Raw genomic sequence first — 26,031 nt, 5'->3', positions numbered from 1 at the left:
GAACTCGAATTTTTGATACGACTCGACGACAAATCTCAGAATTTTAGGGGGTGTAAAGAACTCTACATTTTAATTTCGGGCCAATTAAAATACGATACAAGGCTATATAGAGACCACATCAAAATATGGGTAGTTAACAACATGAAGAATATGAAGTTATAAAAACACAAAATTTCACAAAATAATTAAGCTTCCAGAAGTTTAAGAAGTAAAATCCTGGTTATTTAGGCATTTTATAAAAAATAAATCTACATAAAACGAAAAATACACAAACATCAAAATGTCGGGCTAATCAGACAGAAAAATTAGATGTTAAAAAAAATATAGTCGTAATGTGTCGGATATATAACCCTGCAAATATTTGCTATCGAAAGTGTATCGAAGTAGTTTCGCCGCGGAAGATAAAACTTTCGCAGGCGATATCATCTTCTTATCGAATTAGGGTCCCCGTTCGGGAACAAATGTCCCACTACGCGATAGTGTTCTCGGAGAATCGAACCAGTGACTAAAAGTAGTTAGAAAAGCGATAGTTATTTTTTAAAAAATAAAAATGATGATCGGATGCACCGAGCATTGAACTTGGAACCTTTCGTTTTCAAGTCAGAGGCTCTCCCTCTGTGCTACCCACGCTTGTTGGTTGATAGTGGCTTTTTACACACACACAAAAAAAATGTTTTTGATTTCAATCACGAAAATCGCGGATTCAATCATTTTTTTAATTGAAATGTCTTCAATCACGAAAATGATAGTATCAATCACCCATTTTGATTGAAAACCAACACGATTTTCAATTAAAAATTTAATTGACTTTTGTCACGAAATCAATTAATTGTGTGATTGAATCAATTAAAAACGTGATTGATTTTTAACATAAAATTCAATCACAGTTTTGATTGAATCAATTAAAATTTTAATTAATTTCGCGACAAAAATCAATCAACTTTTTGATTGATTCAATTAAATAATTAATTGAAATTGGCTATAAATTTCGATCAAAAAATTTATATATTGCGACCCCAAAATCGTATTTAGTTTTATTTAAAATTAAAGAAAATATGTGTTTCTTATAAAACATATTTAATATTTATTATTTTTTGAATTATGCAATAGACAAATAAATTTGGTTGTTGTCATTTGTGTTTTGTTCTAACATAACTTACAAATACAATTACTATCAATAACAACTATAGGGTGAAAAAATAAATTATATAAATCATTATCTTCCTTATAATAATAACCATGTTAGCATGTTCCTTCTAATTGTAGATGCGCCTAGATTTCCAATAAATCAGCAGCCTGCAAGCTAAATTAGTTTTTCTGAAAGTAAACAGAATAATTCGATTTTAATTTTGTTCAATTAAAAGTTAATTTGTTAAACATTACCTGCATAGAATATCAAGTTCAATTCTTAGTTCCAGGTTGTAGATTAATCTTCTTTTGCAGTTGTAGTCTTTTAGCATAAAAAGGTGTATTAAGGAGCTCGGTAATTTAATTTGATTTAATTTAATGAAATCGTCTATTAAAATTTGAACCAATCATAGACAAAAATAATGGGAAAGCAATGTAATATTTGGTATTATATTGATGATACTTTGCAAATTCTAAAAATAGAAAAAAATATATAAATGGGAAATACATATTTTTATTATTTTCGGATATTTTTCATATTTTTAAATCCAAAAGAAAGAACTTTTTTACCATTACATAATTCAGCGCATTAGTTTATATATCAGATATATTGCTCTCTACTTGGGTTCAAACTGAAAAAGGCAGGTAAAACAAAAATGAAATTTAAAGCCAACGCCACTTCGCAACTTCAAGGTGAATCTTACAACAAACCCATACCGCTCTTAGTTTTAAGAAAACTAGGAGTGAAAAAAATTTATAATTTTAAAAGATCAATACGGTACTCACTTTTTTATTGCAAACATATTCTTATATATTTGATAAAATGATGGAGTTGATGGGATTGATTGGACAATTTCACGAAATAAAATTTGTCACTAAAAGAAATGAATAAAAAATATATTATTGTAGTCCGTTTAATGTAAACAGGCTTCAATGGAAAACGGTATTTACATTTCACAATTTCTTACCTTCAATAAACGTAGATTGTTTTCCATATTTACTACCACAAAACACAAACACAGGTAATTTCAAATGCGTTCTCTCATATATTTTTTTCAAACCTTTACCACGTGGTCGTTTGTTGTTGCACACTTTATTTATTTCAACCCTTTGCTATGATTTGTTGTTGCGTTCAAAATATGTATGCACACATTTTGAATGCAGCAGACAGAATGTCGCCAATCATGTTTTTCAATTTACGCGAAAAACAAAAACCCAACCGTTCGTTACGAGTTACTTCCACAGACTGATCTCTCCATCATACATTGTGGAATAAATTCTCTTGTTCTCTTTTCGCTCTTTCCATTGCTCAAAATTATTCAATTTCAATCACAAAGGTGATTGGATCAATCACATGTGTAATTGGAAACGGAAAAAATTTGAATCACGTTTGTAATTGAACATTTTTTCAGAATTGATTAACAAATTGATTGAATCAATTAATATTTTAATTGGAAACGTAACAAATATCAATCATTTTTTTAATTGGTTTTTATTCGGATTTGATTAAATAATTAATTGAATAAATTAACATATTAATTGAATCCGTTTCCAAATTCAATTAAGTGTTTAATTGAAAAAATGTTGGTGATAATTTTTTGTGTGCACATGTACTCTCAGAGAGGTGCTATTGAAACATTAGTTATGTCGATGTATGGAGTCTATATTTAGATTTTTGATCGCTGTTAGAGTCGAATTTGTTTCGAAACGGAAACACCCCACGCGATAGTTGTTTTTATTGTTGCTGTGCTTGAGATTTTACTACCAGAAAACTTCCTGGCGATCCGAAATAGTGACATCTTAGCGAAAGACGATAAAACTATCACCCAAATGTTGGCAGGGAAAACAAACATAAACTGCCATAAATTAGGACAGGCGGAATTTTAAATAACCACTACCATAAAACAGATAACAGTTACGAATATTGTTTCTATAGAAGTAAAATGGTGAGACATCGATTTATAAATGATCTATTATGGACACTAGAGGCCATCAATTTAAGGTAAAGAATTTCGAGTGGCTTTGATGAAACAAACTTTCTCCCAAAAGACCGCCTCAGATGGCAGTTTGGCAGAGGTTTAATTTAAAATTATAGCTGCCAAGGACATCGGATGTATATGGAGATTTCTCAAGTAATTATCTCCATATACAAAATATGGGCTGACGGGAATTTTCCGCATTTGTTAATGGATCTCAAATCAACTCTAAATTCAAAATTTCTGACAAATCTTATGAAAATTTTAGACTGGGAAAAATTTCGTAAACCAAATCGGAAGATGTGTTTACATGTAAGTGCTGTATCACAAAATTGTCCTGTGTGATCCATCTTCGAACTCAACTTGCCTGCCAAAAAAGAACGTTAGGTTCTACTGCTATATTGCCTTAAAATTGTACCTTTATCAAGAGTATTATTTATTTATTAAACTTATAGTAAATATAAGAAAAATAGAGAAAAATCTAGCATTAGCCACTTAGGCTATCAGCTATCAAGAGTATATATAGGGTCATAAATCTGTAGTTTAATATGTTAAAAATGGACAATACAATTGATCAATTCAGCCCATATTCTAGTAAAACCTACTATTTATATCCTCGTGAAATTTCACCCACATAAATACGCTGTGAATGGCCTGAAATCCAGTACTTCGTTTTTCGTTGTTCGATTAAAATCTAATTAAAATCTAATTTGTCGAAATATTTCTTTAGTTACAAAGATATGAAGTGTTTTTCAAATTTTGTTTCGCCGGAGTCGGAGTCGAGCAAAATTTTTACGACTCCGACTCCAGCAAAATCTTCAGACTCCAACTCCAAGACTCCGACTCCACAGCCCTGGTGGAGGGTACATAAAATTCGGCCTGGCCGAACTTACGGCCGCATATAATTGTTTTCCTTTAATTATCTCAAGATTACAATCGTAAATAGGACAGAAAAATCAAAGACCCTTTGCGATGATAACCATCAAAAATGAATTTTACGATTTTCAAAGTGGTCACCCTTTAGTTAGTGATAAGCCTTCTCTAAGTATGCTGAAGGCACTTATGATATTTGACAAAGATACAAAAATCCACGTTTTTGTATGGGCAGACCGGCGACTGAAGCTATCCGAGATTGCTGAGACAGTAGGCTCTGTAATAGATTTCATGAAATTTTGGACGCATCTATCGTCTGGAAAGGTGGTCACCCTTTGGTTTTTGATAAGCCTTCTCCAAGTGTTCTGAAGACACTTATGATATTTGACAAAGACACAAAAATCCACGTTTTTGTATGGGCAGACCGCCGACGGAAGGTATCCGAGATTGCTGAGACAACAGTAGGCTTTTTAAGGAATTGCATGAAATTTAGAACATTGGGAAGCACTCGGTGCTACGAAGATGATGAAGACGGCACTATCGTCTGGAAATGTGGCAGCTTTTTTTAAAATTTTAATCATTCAATGTTTTCCATTCTCATGTACATGCTCATAATTGCACCTCTGTAATTCACAGAGAAACTTTTTTATTCACAGAAAGAACAGCTTTCTTTTCTGAGGAACGAAAGTTTAGACAAGCAAAGTTTTTTTTATGCTAAAAAAATCTTTTTAAGCAAATAATATTACTAACATTTTTCGCTTGGTGTATGATTGAATAATTTTATGTCAATATATTGATTTAACCAAGCTTCAAGTTTTTCTGCATTCGCCTTGCTTTCTTACACTTATGCCATCGGTAAACTCAAATATTTATAAAAAAAATTCCCCAAGGTTTGAGAATATACGCTTATAGCAAGTAGTCTTGTTTGTCATTGTGTGTACATGAATGTCAAACCTATTTGAGAAATTATACATACTGAAATGGAAACAGGTGTAGCAATAATGTACAACCACAAGAATTATTATGTATTTTGCTTAAGGTCGATCAGGTTAACACAAAAGTTTTCCAATTGATTTAATTAACATTTTAGTCCTTACACGACAAAGTCTTAAGGTTAAATGTGTTAGCTATATGCCTGGAATTTTATTAACAGAATATTTGACGTAGCTATAACAATAGGTGGTATTATTTATAGTGGCAGGAATACAATTACTGATCAATATTTTATTCGAAAATGTTATATGCGTACACACAAAACAAAATTATTCCTTCATAAATTTAAATGTAGAAAAATTGGCACACATAAATATAATGTTAAATCTAATTTCTGTGTAAAATATCAAGTTAATCGGACTAAAAAATTAGGGGTGAACCGTGACTATTCGAGCCATATTTTCCCCATCACACAAACGTATATATGGGGGGTATACAATAAATTGTCATTGACAACAATTGCAGTGGGCTCCATTTGAAATCCCAAATCAATATTTTCTCGTTGAGTTCCAAATGAATACTATTTATTTTATTGAACAAAATCTTATATCTAGAATACACACATAAGGGTTTCTTAGCTTCACTGGTTCATATTGATCTTTTCTCTTTCCATTCATGAGAGGAAAGGGAAAGTAATAAAGTCAAGTGTAAACACTATTCTAGAGATCAGTGATATCTAGAGATATTTAAGTTCATACGACGTATTTGTTCCATATGTATTTGTTTTAATTGGAACCCCTCAGAGATCCCATGTTCAAAGCATATTTGTTTTGGACAAGGGGCTATATTCACACAAATAAAATATCAATTAATTTTCGTGTTAATACTATTAAAATTATGTTTAAATTTGAGCTAACAACGTAATTTGTAAATTATTTGTAAATGTTCAAAGCATATTTGTTTTGGACAAGGGGCTATATTCACACAAATAAAATATCAATTAATTTTCGTGTTAATACTATTAAATTATGTTTAAATTTGAGCTAACAACGTAATTTGTAAATACAATTACGATTTTAGTAATATTTTCGACAAAATTTGGCAAAGTGGACGATATTATTAATTGTACTTCGTGTGCAAAATTTGAAGCAAATCAGTATAAAATTTTGGCATATGGGATCATATAAGATACATTCCGAAGGTATGTCTAACTCTGAACCGATTTCTTTCAAAATCAAAATGTTTCTATAGATTTTTTTCAAAATTTTATACCTATAGAAAATTTCGTCAAAAGTTATTCTTATAAAAAATGTTGTCAAAATTTTATTTCTATAGAATATTTAGTCAACGTTTTATTTTTATAGATATCTTTGCCAAAATTTTATTTCTAGGGAAAATTTTGTGTCAATTTTATTTCAATGGAAAATGTTGTCAAAATAATATTTCTATGTTATTGAAAATATTGTCAAAATTTTATTTCTACGGAAGCTATTGTCAAAATTTTATTTCTATAGAAAATTTTGTCAATATTTTATTTCTATGGAAAATGTTGTCAAAATCTTTTTTATACTGAAAATTTTATCACAATTTTATTTCTACGGAAGCTGTTGTCAAAATTTTATTTCTATAGAAAATATTGTCAAAATTTTATTTCTACGGAAGCTATTGTCAAAATTTTATTTCTATAGAAAATTTTGTCAATATTTTATTTCTATGGAAAATGTTGTCAAAATCTTTTTTATACTGAAAATTTTGTCAAAATTTTATTTCTACGGAAGCTGTTGTCAAAATTTTATTTCTATAGAAAATTTTGTCAAAATTTTATTTCTATGGAAACTTTTGTCCAAATTTTATTTCTAAGGAAAATGTTGTCAAAATCTTATTTATATTGAAAATTTTGTCAAAATGATATTTCTATTGAAATGTTTGACAAAATTTTCTATAGAAATAAAATTTTGACAACAGCTTCCGTAGACATAAAATTTTGACAAAATTTTCAGTATAAAAAAGATTTTGACAACATTTTCCATAGAAATAAAATTTTAACAAAATTTTCAATTGAAATAAAATTTTGACATTGTTGTTGTTTTTTATTTCAGCTTAAAACCATACATTGACTAAACTACAAGAGTAGCTTAACCAACAGAGGAAAAGAATGTTTGTCAAATTTATTTGGGCAAAGCCCTATAGACTGCAAGATTGTTGGATGGACGCACGTTTCGGAATTACCACATTCCTCATCAGCATCCTCTACTGACAAAATTTTCTATAGGAAAACAAGTGTATACGGCCGTAAGTTCGGCCAGGCCGAATCTTATGTACCCTCCACCATGGATTGCGTAGAAACTTCTACGAAAGACTGTCATCCACAATCGAAATACTTGGGTTGTGGTATCTTAAAACTTCTTAACATCGTTTTCTAAATTGTGAGTTAGTCCATACGTGGTATATATTAGACAAAAAAGTTATGTATAGTTAAGTCTACAAATAATTACGAATCGATATGGACTTTTTGCACAGTACGTAGAGAGCCAGAATTGAAATATGGGGGTCGCTTATATTGGGGCTATATACAATTATGAATTTGATATGGACCAATTTTTGTTTGATTGGAAATCGCTTTATTTGAGGGATATATATATAACTATAGACCGATATGGCATGGTTGTTAACGACCATATACTAGCACAATGTACCAAATTTCAACTGACTCGGATGAAATTTGCTCCTCCAAGAGGCTCCAAAACCAAATCTCGGGATCGGTTTATATGGGGCAATATATGCTTATGGACTGATATGGACCACTTTTGGCATGGTTGTTAAATATCATATACGATCACCACGTACCAAATTTCAAGCAGATCGGATGAATTTTGCTTCTCCTAAAGGCACCGGAGGTCAAATCTGGGGATCGGTTTATATGGGAGATATATATAATTATGGGCTGATAGGAACCAATTCCTGCATGGTTGTTGGATACCATATGCTAACATCACGTACCAAATTTCAACCGAATGGGAAGAATTTTGCTCTTCCAAGGGGCTCTGGAGGTCAAATCTGGGGATCGGTTTATATGGGGGCTATATATAATTATGGACCGATGTCAACCAATTTTTGCATGGTTGTTAGAGACCATATACTAACACCATGTACCAAATTTCAGCCGGATCGGATGAAATTTGCTTCTCTTAGAGGCCTCGCAAGCCAAATCGGGGGATCGGTTTATATGGGGGCTATATATAATTGAGAATCGATTTTGACCAATTTTTGCATGGTTGTTGGAGACCATATACTAACACCATGTACCAAATTTCAGCCGGATCGGATGAAATTTGCTTCTCTTAGAGGCCTCGCAAGCCAAATTTGGGGGTCCGTTTATATGGGGGCTATACGTAAAAGTGGACCGATATGGCCCATTTGCAATACCATCCGACCTACATCAATAACAACTACTTGTGCCAAGTTTCAAGTCGATAGCTTGTTTCGTTCGGAAGCTAGCGTGATTTCAACAATCGGACGGACGGACGGACGGACGGACGGACGGACATGCTCAGATCGACTCAGAATTTCACCACGACCCAGAATATATATACTTTATGGGGTCTTAGAGCAATATTTCGATGTGTTACAAACGGAATGACAAAGTTAATATACCCCCCATCCTATGGTGGAGGGTATAAAAATGGTTTCTATAGAAATAAAATTTAGTCAAAAACTTTCTATAGAAATAAAATTTCTATAGAAATACAATTTTGACAACAGCTTCCGTAGAAATAAAATTTTGACAAAATTTTCAGTATAAAAAAGATTTTGACAACATTTTCCATAGAAATAAAATTTTAACAAAATTTTCAATTGAAATAAAATTTTGACAAAATTTTCTATAGGAAAAAAATTGTTTCTATAGAAATAAAATTTAGTCAAAAACTTTCTATAGAAATAAAATTTTGGCAAAATTTTGTCTAGAAATAAAATTTTGACAAAATTTTCTATAGAAATAAAATTTTAACAAAATTTTATATTGAAATAAAATTTTGAGAAAATTTTCTATAGGAATGAAATTTTAACAAAGTTTTGTACAGAAATAAAATTTTGATAACATTTTGTATAGAAATATACCCATATTCATAATACTTTATAAACAGCTCATTGAAGGAATTTAGAAAAGTAGGTTTAAATTTCCTTTTAACTTTTTTGGGGTATAAAATTTTGACAAAATTTTTTATACCAATAACACTTTCACGAAATTTTCTATAGAAATAAAATTTTCACGAAATTTTCTATGGAAAGAAAATTTTGCTTTTGATTTCAGCTTAAAACCATGCATTGACTTAACCAAGAGAGGAAAATATGCTTGTCAAATTTATTTGGGCAAAGCCCTATTGACAGCAAGATGGTCGGATGTACAGCTGTTTCTGAATTACCACATTCCTCATCAGCATCCTCTTCTTGCAGCAAAACTATCAACCAATTATCAGAATAAATTCAGGCAGTTCATTAAACCCAACAATTAACCACACTTGAACCTTCCGAAAAAAGGTTTGATAGTCGGCTACTGCCTAAAAATTTTGATAAAACTGAATTTCTTTGAACAATTTAATTTTTTTTTTGTTGTGATTAAGTTCTTCCTTTTTTCAGATGTAGTCCCGTACAAGCTAAAATTTAAAATGTTTAAAGTTCGACGAATTTACAATTCAAGAAATACTTATACACCCAACAAATTGTAGCTTAACTAACAAAAAGTTGATCAAAAACTTCCAAAAAAAAGGTATTTTTAAATTTGGTAGATTTGTGGCGATGAACCAAAAATATAGAAATAAAGTTATGGCAAAATATTCTATAAAAAAAAAAAAAGTTTTGATAAAATTTTCTATAGAAATAAAATTTTCGATAAAATTTTCTATAGAAATAAAATTTTCTATAGAAATAAAATTTTGACAAAATCTCTTATAGTAATAAAATGTTTACAGAATCTTCTACAAAAAAAATGGACAATGTTTTGTACAGAAATAAAATATTGACAAAATTTTCTATAGGGATGTAATTTTAACAAAGTTTGGTATAGAAATACAATTTTGACAAAATTTTGCATAGAAATAAAATATTGACAACATTTTGTATAGAAATATATCCATATCATAATACTTTATAAACAGATTATCTAAGGAATTTGGAAAAGTAGGTTTAAAGTTCAATTTAACTTTTTTCAATATGGGGGATAACATTTTGACAAAATTTTCTATAGAAAAAAAAAGTTTGACAAAACTTAATTTCTTTGAACATTTTAATTTTTGCAAGCTAAAATTTTAAAAAAATTTAAAATTTGACTAATTTACAGTTCAAGGATTATTTATACATCCAATTATAGGAGGATCATTCATTAATTCAAAAATTTTTTAACTAACAAAAAAATTGATCAAAAACTTTAAAAAAGATTCTTTTTAAATTTGGTAGATTCGCAGTTCTTTTAAACACGTATATGACATCGTGACAGGTGATGAATGAAGGATTTACGTGTGAATGCGTGGCATAAAAGTAGAAAAGAAATAAAAAGGCACTGGTTTAGAATTTGAACCAAAATGTATGGGCTTTATTTAATAAATTATTGTTCGTCAAACAATATTTACCTTCGTAGAAGCGAGAGAGTCTCAAAGAGCATGACAAAAAGCTTGGATGCCGAAAGGCGGGGGTTGATGACATTTGACGTTAGAAAATGTCCTTATTTTCGTACCGAAAGGCAGAAAAAGGCATAGACAAATCCTAACGGAGGGATTACACTTGAAAATGATTATATGACTGAACAAAGCTAAAAAAACGGCATTTGAACTTAAACATTGCCGCCCGCCTTGCAACATCCAGCCATGTTGCAAAATTTAAAAATAAGTTAAATAATATTTACATGTTACATAATGAAAGTATACAGGATGTACATTTCAGTTTACAAAAAAGAGCATTTTATTTTAGTTCAATTCTTTTTTTTTCTCTTGTTATGGTGTCCAATTCATGTTTCATTTTTTCCAAAACATATTATTTACAAATGTGCTCGTTAAGCACGCGATCGTAAATGGACTCGTCAAGCCCGATCGTTGTTATTAAAAATTTTTTTAAAAAATTTGACTCGGAAGAGCCGGGTGTCGAGGACTCGTAAAGTCAGAAGGCAGTTGAAGACTACCTTACACCCAAGTGTGATATGGGGTGGCGAAGCCACAAACAATTCTCCTGGAGGAACCCCAGAAGCCGTCGTCAACGGTTTTTTATTGGTTGCTGTTGCAACATTGTCGGCCAGAATGGCAGAATCAGTAGTCGTACTGATGGTATGTTCATCGGCAAGGGGTGCGATGCTAGAATTAATCTCCCGTTCCTCATCCAACATGGGGACGTCGTCCTCAGACTCTGGAAGGGTAGCAGCCATCTTTGCTATGTTTTCTATCTATGAAAATATAGAAAGATTTCGGAACGGAAAACCAAATTAACATAATGGTCAGGGTGACCAGAAACCGTAGGTCGCCTTACAACTTGTAGTCCGATCTATTGCGATTCGAACGCGGCCATCAACCCAAAGATTTTTCACGTAACAAAAACTAGGGAGGACGCGAGCATAACGCGACAGATAGACCTATGTTAACTCCCTAAAAGACAAGGATGTAATCCATTTGAACAAACGACGACCGTTAGTACCCGGATGAACATCGCGAATACGACATAATTTCCACGTAGTGGGGAGTAATAGTTCTCGTCGAGAATGTCGTGGACAAATCAAAAGTAGCATGTAAAGTTACCGCTTTCGTAGAAAAGCAGACAGTTTTGTAAATATAACCGTGATAAATAGCGTACTATAGGACAAGCTCAAACTCATGGCGTGTATTGCCCCTTGACCCAGGCGCATCACCCAAATTATGGTACCCCGTCAATACGTCGTCAACGTACATGCACCTCCGTAGGACGTATGCATAAAGAGGAAACTCATTCTCCGTGCCGTCAGCCAATGGTAAAATATGTCAAAGTCACTGTTTAATTAAATAAAAAGTCCTGGATAGTATTTGCAGAGAATATCGTAGTTGTATTCAATGATGAAAAATCTAGAACGGGTCAACATATATATGTCTGTATACATCTGTGTGATATCGCAATTGTATACGAATTTATACAACCTCCAACTCAAAACGAGGAGAAACAAGTCTGATTGTTGAGTCGGACCGACGTGTAAAAATGTCATTCAAGGCAGTGAAAACCAATCGAAGTTAAATTGTCTTCTCCTCATTCGTAGGCGTAACCTAAACTGGCCCCATATGGTATAACCATATATACCCCCGGACAAAGTCGTGGTGAATCGTCTTAATTCATGGTTTTCACAAGAAGAATGCCTCATTTCGAAGAAAGTGTGTCAGGCAACCCGTCCTTGATTTCTGATTTGTCCGGAGAAATAAGTTTTGAGATGAAGAGTATCTTCACTCAGAATCCCGTCGGTTTGTCTTTTCATAATTTTACCCGCAAAGCTTATCTGAATCAGATAAGAGAGGACGTCGGGGAAGTCCTTCTAGTTCCCAAAGTGCGGAGACGTGTCTCGTCAAGACTAGTTCCCTCGGAGAGGTCCACAGTAGTCGTGTAGACTGAAATATTCGAAGAAGGGATAGGACCCGTGACAACCCAGCCGAAGACTGTGTTTTGCGCTAGTAATGATCCCAAAATATTCGTTCTCGTACCGTCCAACAAAATTTTCGGATAAAGATCCGCGCCCAACAGAAGGTCAACAGGACGACAAACAAATAAATTGGGGTCAGCCAAACGTAGATTTGGCATGCTAGACACAATGTCACGATTTAGAGAAAAAGATGGCAGGTTGCCGGAAATGTTCGGAAGAACGTACGCTGTAGTCTCCAGTAGGAGCGACTCGTCTAGTGGGGTACCAATGCAAAGTGAACAAAGTTCTCTCGACGTGATCGAAACACTTTGATTCACACCAGAAATTGTAGCCGAAGTCGAAGACGTACTCAGTCCAAGTCGGTTCCGCAATCCTTCCGTAATAAAGGATGATTCCGAAGCGGGATCTATTAAGGCTCTAGCAGGATACGTGATACCCTGGTGAACGATATTCACCATTGCAGTCCCTAATAATACATTTCCAGTACGTGAAGTATGGAATACCTGTCTACTCGACGTCCCCGACACAATGCCTGTCGATGTAGAAGGTTCATTGGCATCCAATGACACCGGTACGGGATTCCGTGAAACTGGCGCGGGAACGATAGGAGCAGTCCTGGGACCAGTTGATGTTTCTCTATGCAAAAGAGTGTGGTGTCTTCTACCACATTTACCGCAATCATACGCGCTGGGGCAATTAGCTGCAATATGTCTGCGGGACAGACAATTCATGCAACACCGATGGCGCTTAACAATATTCATCCTCTCACGAACTGAAAGATTATGAAACCTAGAACACGTTCTGAGGTGATGATGTCGTCGACAGAGAACGCATAATCTGTCAGGAGAGGATTGGGAGGAAGGAGGCGTACTTGATGGGGAACGAGTCGTTTTCGCATTCGTGAAATGCGAGCGAATTCTTTTGTTGGCCGGAGGCCTGGCGTCAATGCCGCGGATATCGCGAAGACATGTCAATGTCTGGATTCTTTCCGTGAGAAAGAAGTCCAAATCTGACCAAGAAGACAAAGCAGACTTGTCCTTAATACTCTGTTCCCAAAGTGTAACAGTACATTTCGGCAACCTCTGAAGGCATAAAAAGACGAGGATGGGATCCCAATCGTCAGTGGCCACATCGTAGATGGACATTGTCGAAATGCATGTCGAGATACCACGTTGTAGTTTCTTCAGTCCTGAACTGGTCTCAGACTCCAAGACTGGCAAATCAAATAATAATTTGAGTTGGTGGTTCACCAAGAGGCGGGTATTATCATAAGTACCCTTTAGCGCCTTCCACGCAAGAGCGAAGCTTCTATGCGTGAGCGAAAACTTCGAAACCACATCGCGAGCTTCACCACTGGTTTTCTTGAGTAAATGACACAATTTTTCAATATCGCTAAGTCGGCTATTGTTAATGTATACCGCTGTGAAGAAATCTCTAAATGTCGGCCAATTGAGAAAATCGCCGTCAAAAACATCTATATCACAAGGCGGCAGATTGAGACTGTGGGAGGAACTATTGTCTCCCCTAGAGCTAACGGAAGAACTGTGTGAGTCATCGGACCTATGAGAAACATTCAAAAGTAATGTTTGGTCCTCCAACCGAGACGATTTAGCAGAATGCTTAGATGGTGCACGTAGTTCCTCCAATTTACGTTGAATCGACTCCATGACATTCAGATAACAATTATAAGCCACGTCATATTTGCTGTCAGCAGCGGCGACTGCCTCGGTTGCGTTGCTCTGTGTGGACACAAAGTCAAGACATTCGTCGAATAAGCTCTTAACTTTTTCCCACAAAGACTTAGCCTCGGAACCATGACATTCTAGTCTATAGGCGGTTAAATCATCGTCTCGCAAACTGTGAAACTTCGTTTCAAATCGGACTACTGCGTCAGTTGCTCTTGTGAAAGCAGTCAGTGGTGTAGTAGTCATTATGACCAAGTACTGTCAAAATTAAAGGGCGAAAAAATTGACACGTGATGTCCAAAACTATCGGAAAGAGTATAAATCGATCCAAAAAGCTACTTCGATTTGTCGTCGAACAAATGAAAACGCAGTTATTCCTCTCAGTGTATGCGAAAGTTGTATCGTCAACACACAATATTTTTCGCAGTGTACCGAAAGTACTAAAAATGTGAGTAAGGTAACGTGATTACCACAACAACACAAAAAATGAGATCAGAAAATTTCTCACAGTGTACGGAGTACAACCAATTTTTTACAGTGTATCGTCGATACACCAATTTCCTCACAGTGTATTGGAAATACCAGCTAAAATTAGCTCTGCAAGGTAAATTATAAGTATTTTAACTTTTTGTAAAAATTGGCGAAAAATTTCTCCAAGTGTATGAAAACACGTAAAGTTTCTTCCAGTGTATCGTAAATACAAGAAACCCTTTTTCGCGTGGCGAAATATATGCAAAATCTTTATTTGGAAAATATTACAATATTTTCCCAGTGTACCCTGTGTTCCAAAAGATTTTTGCAAGTGTATCGTGAATACAAAAAATATTTTCAGTGTATCGTAGAATACAAAGAATAATTTTTGCGTGGCGAATTATCGAAAAAATTGAAAACTTTATATATTACGAGAGAGTTTCTCTCAGTGTATATATTATCCAAAATTTCTCCCAGTGTACGTAGATACACAAAATTTGTGCAAGTGTATCGTGAATATCACTTGCCAAATGGAAAAATTACAAGACAATGAAAAGTCGTGAACTATAAATTGTAAAATGTCAACTTGACCGATTGTAGGGTGCACGGACTGTAAGATGCACACTACGAAACAGTAAGGTCCAACAACAACAATAATATATAAATAAAAAAGTTTCGTGGAAACTCAAATATGTCAGTATTACGATAATATAATATATAATAAATACTGTTATTTTATTGTTTGTATCGACCGACCGTAGGGTACACTACCACGTAACACGAACGATAATAGTAAACGACCGATATCCGTAGGAATCAACAATAAATACTTTTCTCAATTGAACCTGCAAAAAATTATTTTTATAATTTCGCGCCGTAAGCGACCCACGCTAATAAACCAACGTGTATGCAGTTCGAACGTATGTTGGATGTAACACCTGTGTGCGTACGTGTGTATAGCAAGTTGAACGGCAACTGTATAACACTTTACTATTGATGCCTATTGGCAAACCAATGCTTACAACCAATGCAATTGTTTTTGTTTTTTCTATGCAGATCGAAGATCAAAAAACCAAAAGAAAAACACAACAATGTATACGCAAACAAATGACAAAATACAGCGAAAATTAAATGCAACTTTGACGTTGAATATTTGGATGAAAACAAAGTGGAATTAAACGCACTTTTCAACACTTTAATGAGAATGTAACCGGGTATTAAAGACCGACGGATAATTTAATTTTTTCTCGTAGAGATTTAATGTACAACCGATATAAAATACGAGTTGTAAAGCGACCGTAGGCGAGTGTTTAATTTCTGTTTTATTTATATTTACACCGAAGGATATGCTCACTTTTTAATTATCACTGAAAGTACATACCTTGGTTGTTGATAATAAAAATATTTGTGTAATAAATTGAAAATGCCTCGTAGAGGATGGTGATCGTCGATCGTTTGTTGTTGTTGTTGTTGATTGGCGTAGCCTTTGCCTTCGAGGAAGAAATAAAAAGAGCGAATTAATTCTTTCCAATTAATATTCGGCTCGAATGGACCAATGAATGCGTGGCATAAAAGTAGAAAAGAAATAAAAAGGCACTGGTTTAGAATTTGAACCAAAATGTATGGGCTTTATTTAATAAATTATTGTTCGTCAAACAATATTTACCTTCGTAGAAGCGAGAGAGTCTCAAAGAGCATGACAAAAAGCTTGGATGCCGAAAGGCGGGGGTTGATGACATTTGACGTTAGAAAATGTCCTTATTTTCGTACCGAAAGGCAGAAAAAGGCATAGACAAATCCTAACGGAGGGATTACACTTGAAAATGATTATATGACTGAACAAAGCTAAAAAAACGGCATTTGAACTTAAACAACGTGTATGAGTCCAAAAGTGAAAAGCAACAAAAGTTGTTCGCGCACGAGGAATTTCCAAGCAAGTCCCGTTTGTCAGAAATAAAACTGGACATGTTGCGATTTTACTACTAGAATAACGCAAACTGAAAAAAATATTGTCGTGAGGCCAAAGATTTCTTGTCCTTAAAATAGGAATGCAAATTTTACTTAGCATAGAAGACGCATTTCTCTAATACAACGTTTTTTTTCCTTGTTCAAAAGCCGATAAACTTTTCAATGAAGTCGTATTGTCCTTATAATTAAGTGATTTGACTTGGAAATGGGTATCATAACATGAATGAAAAAATTTTTGGGCTAAGGTCAACTTGACTTTAATAATTTAGAAAAATTTTTTAAATTTAATGAAATTGTCTTTAAATGTGTTGTCTTTTTGCATCTTGGCAACAAAAAAAAAATCGTTTAAATATAGGACATGTTTTTCAACACTTTATTTTAAAGACGTTTTTTACTTGAAACATAGTATAATTTCGACTGGAAATCGAGTCTTAATTTGGAAAATAAAGTTGTCGGTAACTCGCTTTTATAGGACTTTGATAGCATATGAAGAAAAAAAACTGAAAAAAACTGAAAATTAAAATTAGCTTCCTAGAAGCAAGTACGCAAAACCAAATTTAAAAGAGAATTTTGTCTTAAAAATATCCTAACTTGTATTATGCGCTTCTTTGGCTCGGAATCAGTACCATGCATTTTTTCAGTGCAGAATAGTCAATTCTGAGTGGCACAACAATTTGTTTGCCCGGTGTCTTCCAAGAAATCAGAAAAACCAACCACCGCAGACGGATCTCATTTCACCGCGACAATGCGAGCTCTCACACATCGATTTGATGGATCATCCGTCGTATAGTTAGTCGTGACTTGGCACCAACTGACTTCTGTTTATTTCCGTACGTAAAAAATACAATTAGAGGTCAACGATTTGTGATACCTGAAGAAGGGGTAGATGCGTTGAGAATGCATGTTTTGGAGATACTTACACCAATCAGAGTGGCAAAAGTGACATTACAACCCAACATAAAATGGAAGTTCTTCTAAAGGCACAACTTTAAAAGCACTACCAAACATGTCCTCCTAAAGATGTTCTTTAGTTTAGCTACAGAGGAAGTTCGTTTAATTAATTTTTTTTTTTATAAATTTTTTATAACTCGATTTTTTCATATTTTTTCTACCCATCACCATAGAATGATAACGGGAGTATAATAAGTTTGTCATTCCATTTATAACACATCGAAATATTGATTTCCGGCTATATAAAGTATTCTAAACGATATAACCATGTCCGTCTGTCTGTCTGTTGTAATCACGCTACAGTCTTCAATAATGAAGCAATTGTCCTGAAATTTTTCGCAAACTCGTCTTTTGTCTGCAGGCAGGTCAAGTTCGACGATGGGCTATATTGGTTCAAGTTTTTATATAGTCCCCATAAACCGACATCCCGATTTGGGGTCTTGGGCTTATAAAAACCATAGTTTTTATCCAAGTCGCCTGAAATTAGATATTTGAAGGTATTTTATGACTATAAAGAGGTGTGCCAAAAATGGTGAGTATCGGTCCTTGTTTTGGTATAGCTCCCATATAGATCGATCTCTTGATTTTAATTCTTGGGCTTCTAGAAACCGTAGTTTTTATCCAATTTGCCTGAAATTGAAAATCTAGAGGTTTGTTAGGACCATAAAGAAGTGTGTCAAAAATGGTGAGTATCAGTCCATGTTTTGGTATAGCCCCCATATAGACCGATCTCCCGATTTCATTTCTTGGGCTTCTAGTATCCTTAATTTTTATCCAATTTGTTTGAAATTGGAAATTTCAAATATTTTGGGACCACAAATAGGTGTTCCGAAAATATTGTGTATCGGTCCATGTCTTCGTATTTACCTCATATATATTGATCTCCAGATTTGACGTCTTAAGTGTGTAGACATCCCAATTATTATCTTCCGATTTGACTTCGAGACACCGCAATTTTTATCCGATTTTCGGGAAATTCAAAATTTGAAGGTATTTTCGGTCCGTAAATAGATGTAGCAAATATGGTGGGGATCGGTCCATGTTTTGGTATAGCTCCCATGTGACAAGTCTCCCGATTTCCATGTTGGTATATATTTTTGCTTGGGAGAGTATCTGTCATCAAATCCACCTGAAATTCTATACATGTATTTTCATGACGAAAGTTTTCTAACGAAAAAATTATATTTTTTGATTCATGGTGGTGGGTATTTAAGATTCGGCCCGGCCGAACTTAATTTCGTATATACTTGTTAATGGGTAATTTTAACTTTTTTTGTTTCAAAACTGTTAAGAATTAATAAAATGGCACAAATTATTAAAATTTTGTCGAAAAAATGCATTATCCATTCAAAAATAGATTGGGAATTTTTGAAAATTATTGAAGTCAAACGTTAGAATGCATAAACAATTATAAAAAAAAATAAATAAATCGTTTATTTGTCAAAATATTTATCACAAAACTTCTTAATTCACATCCAAAATACTGAAATGGAGGACTTCCGTCCTATGTTAAAATCATCGCTTCTGCGTCAATTTTATACCACTTCCGGATCCAAAAAGAACATTTTCACTGCTTTTTTGGCAACGATTTTTTTTTGCTGGGGATTAGTTCAAACGCATGTAAAATTGTGTACACCTTAGTGGGAAATGTTCTAAAGAACAATACAAGGCAACCCTCGTTGATGTTTCTGTGTTAACAAAAAAATCAGTAAATATCGTGCAAATTACCATTATACGATATACCACACAATATGTGGTATTGTTTGCCTCCTTGACAATACAAAGTGGCTTTCTTATTTGTTCACACAAAACAAACGGAAAATTCCTTTCCTTCTGACATTGCAGCCGTTAATGTTGGATTCCAATGTTGTTGAAAATGCCAATCACGTCGCACCAATCTCCACCTATCATTAAAAGGCCTCACACCATAGAAGAAACAAAAGGATTTTCATTTTTTTCGGTTTTTCGAGGCCAAACGGAAAGGTAAACTCAAAATTCCTAGCTAGAATCCAGTTATTGATTGAGAAAGTATGGGTCATAGTGATTGAGTGTCTTAACAGGTGTTATTCGAGACGCAACAATAAAGACACGCCAAGGCCGACAACATCTAAGTACTTCTATAAGCTCTTTGTTGTGTGTAATTTGTGCGTGAAGAACTCCCACACTCTCATCATCCCAGTCGCTACCAATTAACTATTTTATTACATAGTGACTCCTCAATACGGATCAGTTGGGCTGGATGTTTTGCAAAGTTCATTGGAATCTTTGGCCTAATGTGTCCCAAAGGATTACCAATCATGGTCATAACAATTTAGTTATCATTTAATAGCATTTCTTCCATTTATCCATTTTTATCACGCAATTGGGTATTGTCATGCCACAACGGTATCAGCCACACTAGAGATGTTCCATAATCATCGTCTTAAGCCGGCTAGTAATGGGAATTCTTAGTAAATCTTAACGTGTAATAGCACTATGGAAAGGATATAAATACCTTGGAGGCATTCAGTAATAAAGTCATTGTACTAATAATGAGAATAGTATTACTTAGGGCATGGTCACACTAAGCAAAGATTTAACCAAACACAGAAAAAAATTTCACGAAAATTTTTCCAAATAAATATTCCATTAAAGGTTTAATTGATTCAAAACATTGTTTAATTGGAACAAAAATTTATCACAAAAATTAATAGTATCAATTAAGTTTTGAATTGATACTATCATATTTGTGATTGAAGACAATTGAATTAAAAAATTGGATCAATTAATTTCGTGATTGAACCAGATTCTTTTTGTGTGAAATGAGCGCTAAACTGTTTATTATGAGTATTTTGGAAATATCTGGATAGTGTTTTTGAAGAACAGTGTTATATTAGTCAATATGAGATAAAAATGTTTGTTTGTTAGAATATATTATGTTTCTCAGATCTAATGTTTGGATCTAAATATATATTAACTTAGAAATTTCGTATGAACATATATATGTTTAGAAACATCAAAGAGAGGGAGAGCGAAAGAGAGGGAATACATACACAGTCTCACATAAGTTTACATACCCCTGAGTTTTGTACCTCTTAACTAAACATATTTCTTGTTGTTGTTTATAACCCATACCAAAAAAATCTTCTTGAAAATTAACAATTACTTTGATTTTCAAATTAATTTATTAAAACGAAAGGATATATATGCATATTTTTTAAAATTTGATTATTTAATGAAAATATAAATTATTTAATCGTATGTAAACTTGTGTGAGACTGTGTATGTACATGAGACGAGCTAATGCAAAATGTCAACACGATTTGCTCTTGAATTAAAGATTGTATCCTGATTAAACAGACATCGTTATAAGATCTTAGAATTTCTTCATCCTTGTTACAAACAGAATGAAAAACTTGTTAAACCGCCATCACCGTCTTGTGGTGGTAAGTATAAAAACGGATAATTTCGGGTTTTTTCCTAGTACAAAGTACTATTAATATTTGTTTTAATTTAAAAGCCAAATCAATATCGAAAGTATTAGCATAAAATAAGAAACTGCTTTGATATTTATGACCTTCATAAATTTTCTGGTTTTTTTCAGTCCTTTGATGTTATAAAAAAATGACCAGATCTAAAAAGTGTTAAAGCTAAAGGTAGAATTACATACCATGTGTTCAATGCGTACAATGCGTCCGATGATTGAAGAGTTGAAATTTCTCTTTGAAATCAAAAGCTCGAATAGTCAGCCGCTAACAGAAATGTTCACCAATGTGGTATCACAATGGACTGAATAGTCTAATTGAGCCTGATACATCGGGCTGCCACCTAACCTAACCTAACCTAACCTAACAGAAAAAATCAACCCTTCCATCAACGCACGGATTGACGCATGGTGTGTAATTCAACCCTAAATCAGCTTTAAAATAATGCTAAACAAGTAAGGAAAGCCTAAAGTCGGGCGAGGCCGACTATATTGTGCCCCGCACAACTTTCTGGATCAACATGTTCGATACCATTTCAAAGCCTTCAAATTTAATGGGTTCTTTATACAAAGGTTTCACAGAAAAAATATCACCAAAATATTTCCAATTAAAAAGTTGATGGAAGTCGAAAAGTTTTTCAATTATTAAATTACTTGATATAATAAGTTTTTAAACACGATAAAAATATTAAATTAATTAAGTCAATGATTGAATATTGTTAAATTAAAATCAATTAAATTTTTAATTGAATCAATTAAAGAATTAATTGAAATGAAGTCAATTAATCTTTTAATCAAGTATTTTTTTATGTCCAATTAAAACTGCGATTGATACTATCATTTTTATGATTGAAGACATTTCAACTAAAACAAGTATATACGACCCTAAGTACGGCCAGGACGAAGCTTATGTACCCTCCACCATGGATTGCGTAGAAACTTCTAGTGAATACTGTCATCCACAATCGAATTACTTGGGTTGCGGTAACATTTGCAGATGGCAAGGTATCTTAAAACTTCCTAACACCGTCTTCTAAATTGCAAGGTAGTTTTTTTTTTTTTTTGATCTCAGCTTAAAGCCATGCATTGACTAAACTACAAGTGTAGCTTAACCAACAGAGGAAAATAATGTTTGTCAAATTTATTTGGGCAAAGCCCTATAGATTGCAAGATGGTTGGATGGACACACGTTTCGGAATTACCACATTCCTCATCAAGTGAATTACCCGAATTTATTCTGATAATTGGTTGATAGTTTTGCTGCAAGTAGAGGATGCTGATGAGGAATGTGGTAATTCCGAAACAGCTGTACATCCAACCATCTTGCAGTCTATAGGGCTTTGCCCAAATAAATTTGACAAGCATACTTTTCCTCTGTTGGTTAAGCTACACTTGTAGTTTAGTCAATGCATGGCTTTACGCTGAGATCAAAAAAAAAAAACAACAATAACGATTGAAGAGAAGCCAACAATAACAACCAAAACGAAATACAATTTTGACAAAATTTTCTATAGAAATAACATTTTCTATAGAAGTTAAATTTGGACAAAATTTTGTATAGAAATAAAATTTTGACAAAATTTTTTTATAGAAATAAAATTATGACAAAATTTTCTATAGAAATAAAATTTTGACAAAATTTTCTATAAAACAAAAATGTTGACAAAATTTTCTATAGAAATAAAATTTTGGTAGATTATTTTTGGCTCGAGTGGTAACCATGATTATGAACCGATATGGACCAATTTTTGTGTGATTGGGGATCGGCTATATATAACTATAGACCGTTATGGACCAATTTTGGCATGGTTGTTATAGACCATATACTAACACCACGTTCCTAATTTCAACCGGATCGGATGAATTTTGCTTCTCCAAGAGGCTCCGGAGATCAAATCTGGGGAACGGTTTATATGGGGGCTATATAAAGGGTGATACGGTCAAAATTTGGTCAATATAAACTTGACGTATTTTTTTCAATTTTGCATTTAAAAAAACCTGAACACCCCTCATTTTGAAGGTGTGTGTGTGTGTGTAGAATGTTGCTCCTATTTTGATTTTGGAATTCACTCTTCAGTTGTCAACATGCCGAAGAGCAGCGTATCAAAATTTTGCTCGCTCATCGCAAAAATCCGATCTACTCGCACGCAAAGCTGGCAAAATCGCTAAAAGTTGCCAAATCAACCGCTACAAATGTAATTAAAGTATTTGGGGAACGTTTGTCGACAGCCAGGAAGTCTGGATCGGGGGGAAATCGAAAACCGGAAGCCGCTGAGACGACAAAGAGAGTTGCCGGTAGTTTCAAGCGAAACCCTAACCTCTCTCTCCGAGATGCCGCAAATAAGCTGGGTGTATCGTCTACAACCGTGCATCGAGCCAAAAAACGAGCCGGACTATCGACTTACAAGAAGCTAGTGACTCCAAATCGCGATGATAAACAAAATACGATGGCCAAAGCGCGATCCCGGAGGCTGTACACGACGATGCTGACGAAGTTTGACTGCGTGGTAATGGACGACGAAACCTACGTCAAAGCCGACTACAAGCAGCTTCCGGGACAGGAGTTTTATACGGCAAAAGGAAGGGGAAAGGTAGCAGATATTTTCAAGCACATAAAACTGTCAATGTTCGGAAAGAAATATCTGGTTTGTCAAGCCATCTGTACCTGTGGCTTGAAAAGCAGCATTTTCATAGCTTCCGGGACTGTCAACCAAGAAATTTACGTGAAAGAGTGTTTGAATAAACGTCTGCTGCCTTTCCTGAAGAAACACGGTTGTTCCGTACTGTTTTGGCCGGATTAGGCATCTTGCCATTACCGTAAAAAGGCCATGGAGTGGTACGCCGCCAACAACGTGCAGGTGGTTCCCAAGGACAAGAACCCTCCCAACACGCCAGAGCTCCGCCCAATTGAGAAATACTGGGCTATTGTCAAGCGGAACCTAAAGAAGACCAAAAGAAACTGCTAAGGACGAGCAGTAGTTCAAGGCAAACTGGCTTTCTGCGGCGAAGAAGGTGGACAAGGTGGCTTTACAAAATCTGATGGCAGGTGTCAAGCGTGAGGCCCGGCAATTCGGATTTGGAAAAGCGAAAGCCTAACTGAATATTTTTCCGAATTTTATACTAATTGAACTTGAAAAAGAAATTTAATTTGATTTTTTAAATAAACGATTTCACCGATTTACACGCGTTTTCCCTTGACCAAATTTTGACCGTATCAGCCTTTATAATTATTGACCGATATGGACCAATATTTGCATGGTTGTTAGAGATCATATAATAACACCACATACCAAATTTCAACTGGATCGGATGTATTTTGTTCCTGCAAGAGGCTCTATGCACAAAATTTCAGCCGGATCGGATAAAATTTGCTCCTCTTAGAGGCTCCGCAAGCCAAATCTGGGGATCGGTTTATATGGGGGCTATCCGTATTAGTGGGCCGATATGGCCCATTTTCAATACCATCCGACCTACATCAATAACAACTACTTGTGCCAACTTTCAAGTCGATAGCTTGTTTCGTTCGGAAGTTAGCGTGATTTCAACAGACGGACGGACGGATATGCTTAGATCGACTCAGAATTTCACCACGACCCAGATTATATATACTTTATGGGGTCTTTGAGCAATATTTCAATGTGTTATGTTACAAACGGAATGACAAAGTTAATATACCCCCCATCCTATGGTGGAGGGTATAAAATGCTACGTTTTTGCCTTAAAGCTTGTTCAATAATTTCTGCATTGATCTTAGCTGCCCTGTAATATTTATATTAATTTACATCATTGAATATTTGCTTATTGTAGCTAATCAAGCATTCAAGAATAAAAAACAAAAAATGTAAAAGGGTAAAACAAACAGAATGGTTGTCATTTATGTTTATTATCATAATTTTCCATTTTCTTTTCTGTCAAATTGCAAACAACAATAACTACATTCCGTTTTAATATTCTTCTACTTTTAGAATCCTACAAATACAACTGATACTGGGTAAGCATAAGGAGCCACAGGCTAGCTGTATGTCTCGAACAATGAAATACAACTGGGCTCACTTAATGGAAAATCTAATTTAGATTTATGTAAGTGAAGACAAGAGGCAAAAAAAAAAAGAAAAGAGTTGTCATCGCCAACACTTATTGTAGTCGTTCCAATCATCATCATCCTCATCCCATCATCATCATCCTCATCATCGTTTCTGGGTAAAGAATTGTAAATGTAAATATTTTCATTTTGTTAAAAATTCTTAGCTAATTTATTCATTCGTAATGGGGTTGTGGATTGCTCTGAATCTGACTGATTGTGATGTGAATACTATTGATTAAGGGCCCACAGTGGAAGGGTAATAGGAGTGTTGAGTATTTGTCATTTTAAGTGTGCTTTAAAATGATGTTCATTGAATTTATAATTTCCTTATATTAGAGTAATATCATGTTCAAGATGTCGAGAAGTGTAGAAAGAAAAATATTTTGAAAAATGTGTAAATGCAAATTTTCTCAATTTACATTGGTTTTGATTACTTCTTGACAATTAATTGAAAATATAGTATGTGAAGAAATACAAAATCGTATACAATGGCAATGGGAAATATTGAAAGGATTGAATTGGTGGCTTATAGGAAAGTTCCATATTTCAAAAACAAATGACAACTTGTCGAAATATTGAAAATGTCTACATTGTATACCAAAGACCATTATTTTAAACCCGGGCGCAGACACAGAAAATCCTATTGCTTCTGTGGCGGTATACCTTCCGTACTAGTTCTCGAACTCGTAGTATTTAAACCTTTTTGTAAAAATAGTATCACAAAGTTGTGTATGTTTCTGCTGAAAAGTTGAGTTTAATGGAACTTAATATTTGAATGTAGCTCGCCGTAGAATTTTTGTTTCAATTAAATCTTGTTGGAAGGAAACTTAAGGTTACATTGGCAGTCTTCTTTGATT

The 26,031-nt window shown here is 34.1% G+C and overlaps 1 protein-coding gene across 2 annotated transcripts in view; it reads left to right on the top strand.

Moving 5' to 3' along the window:
- The window catches only part of LOC142230175 (uncharacterized), a 436,700-nt gene that overhangs the window by 273,290 nt on the left and 137,379 nt on the right, over positions 1 to 26,031 (top strand). For both annotated transcript variants that reach the window (XM_075300813.1, XM_075300812.1), the window contains exon 5: positions 25,056 to 25,170. The gene's annotated coding sequence lies outside the window, so the exon portion shown is untranslated. The remainder of the gene's footprint in view (positions 1 to 25,055; positions 25,171 to 26,031) is intronic.

Source organism: Haematobia irritans, chromosome 3, assembly GCF_050003625.1.
Source record: "Haematobia irritans isolate KBUSLIRL chromosome 3, ASM5000362v1, whole genome shotgun sequence".
NCBI classification, from domain to species: domain Eukaryota; kingdom Metazoa; phylum Arthropoda; class Insecta; order Diptera; family Muscidae; genus Haematobia; species Haematobia irritans.
This window is presented reverse-complemented; position numbering and strand designations above follow the sequence as displayed.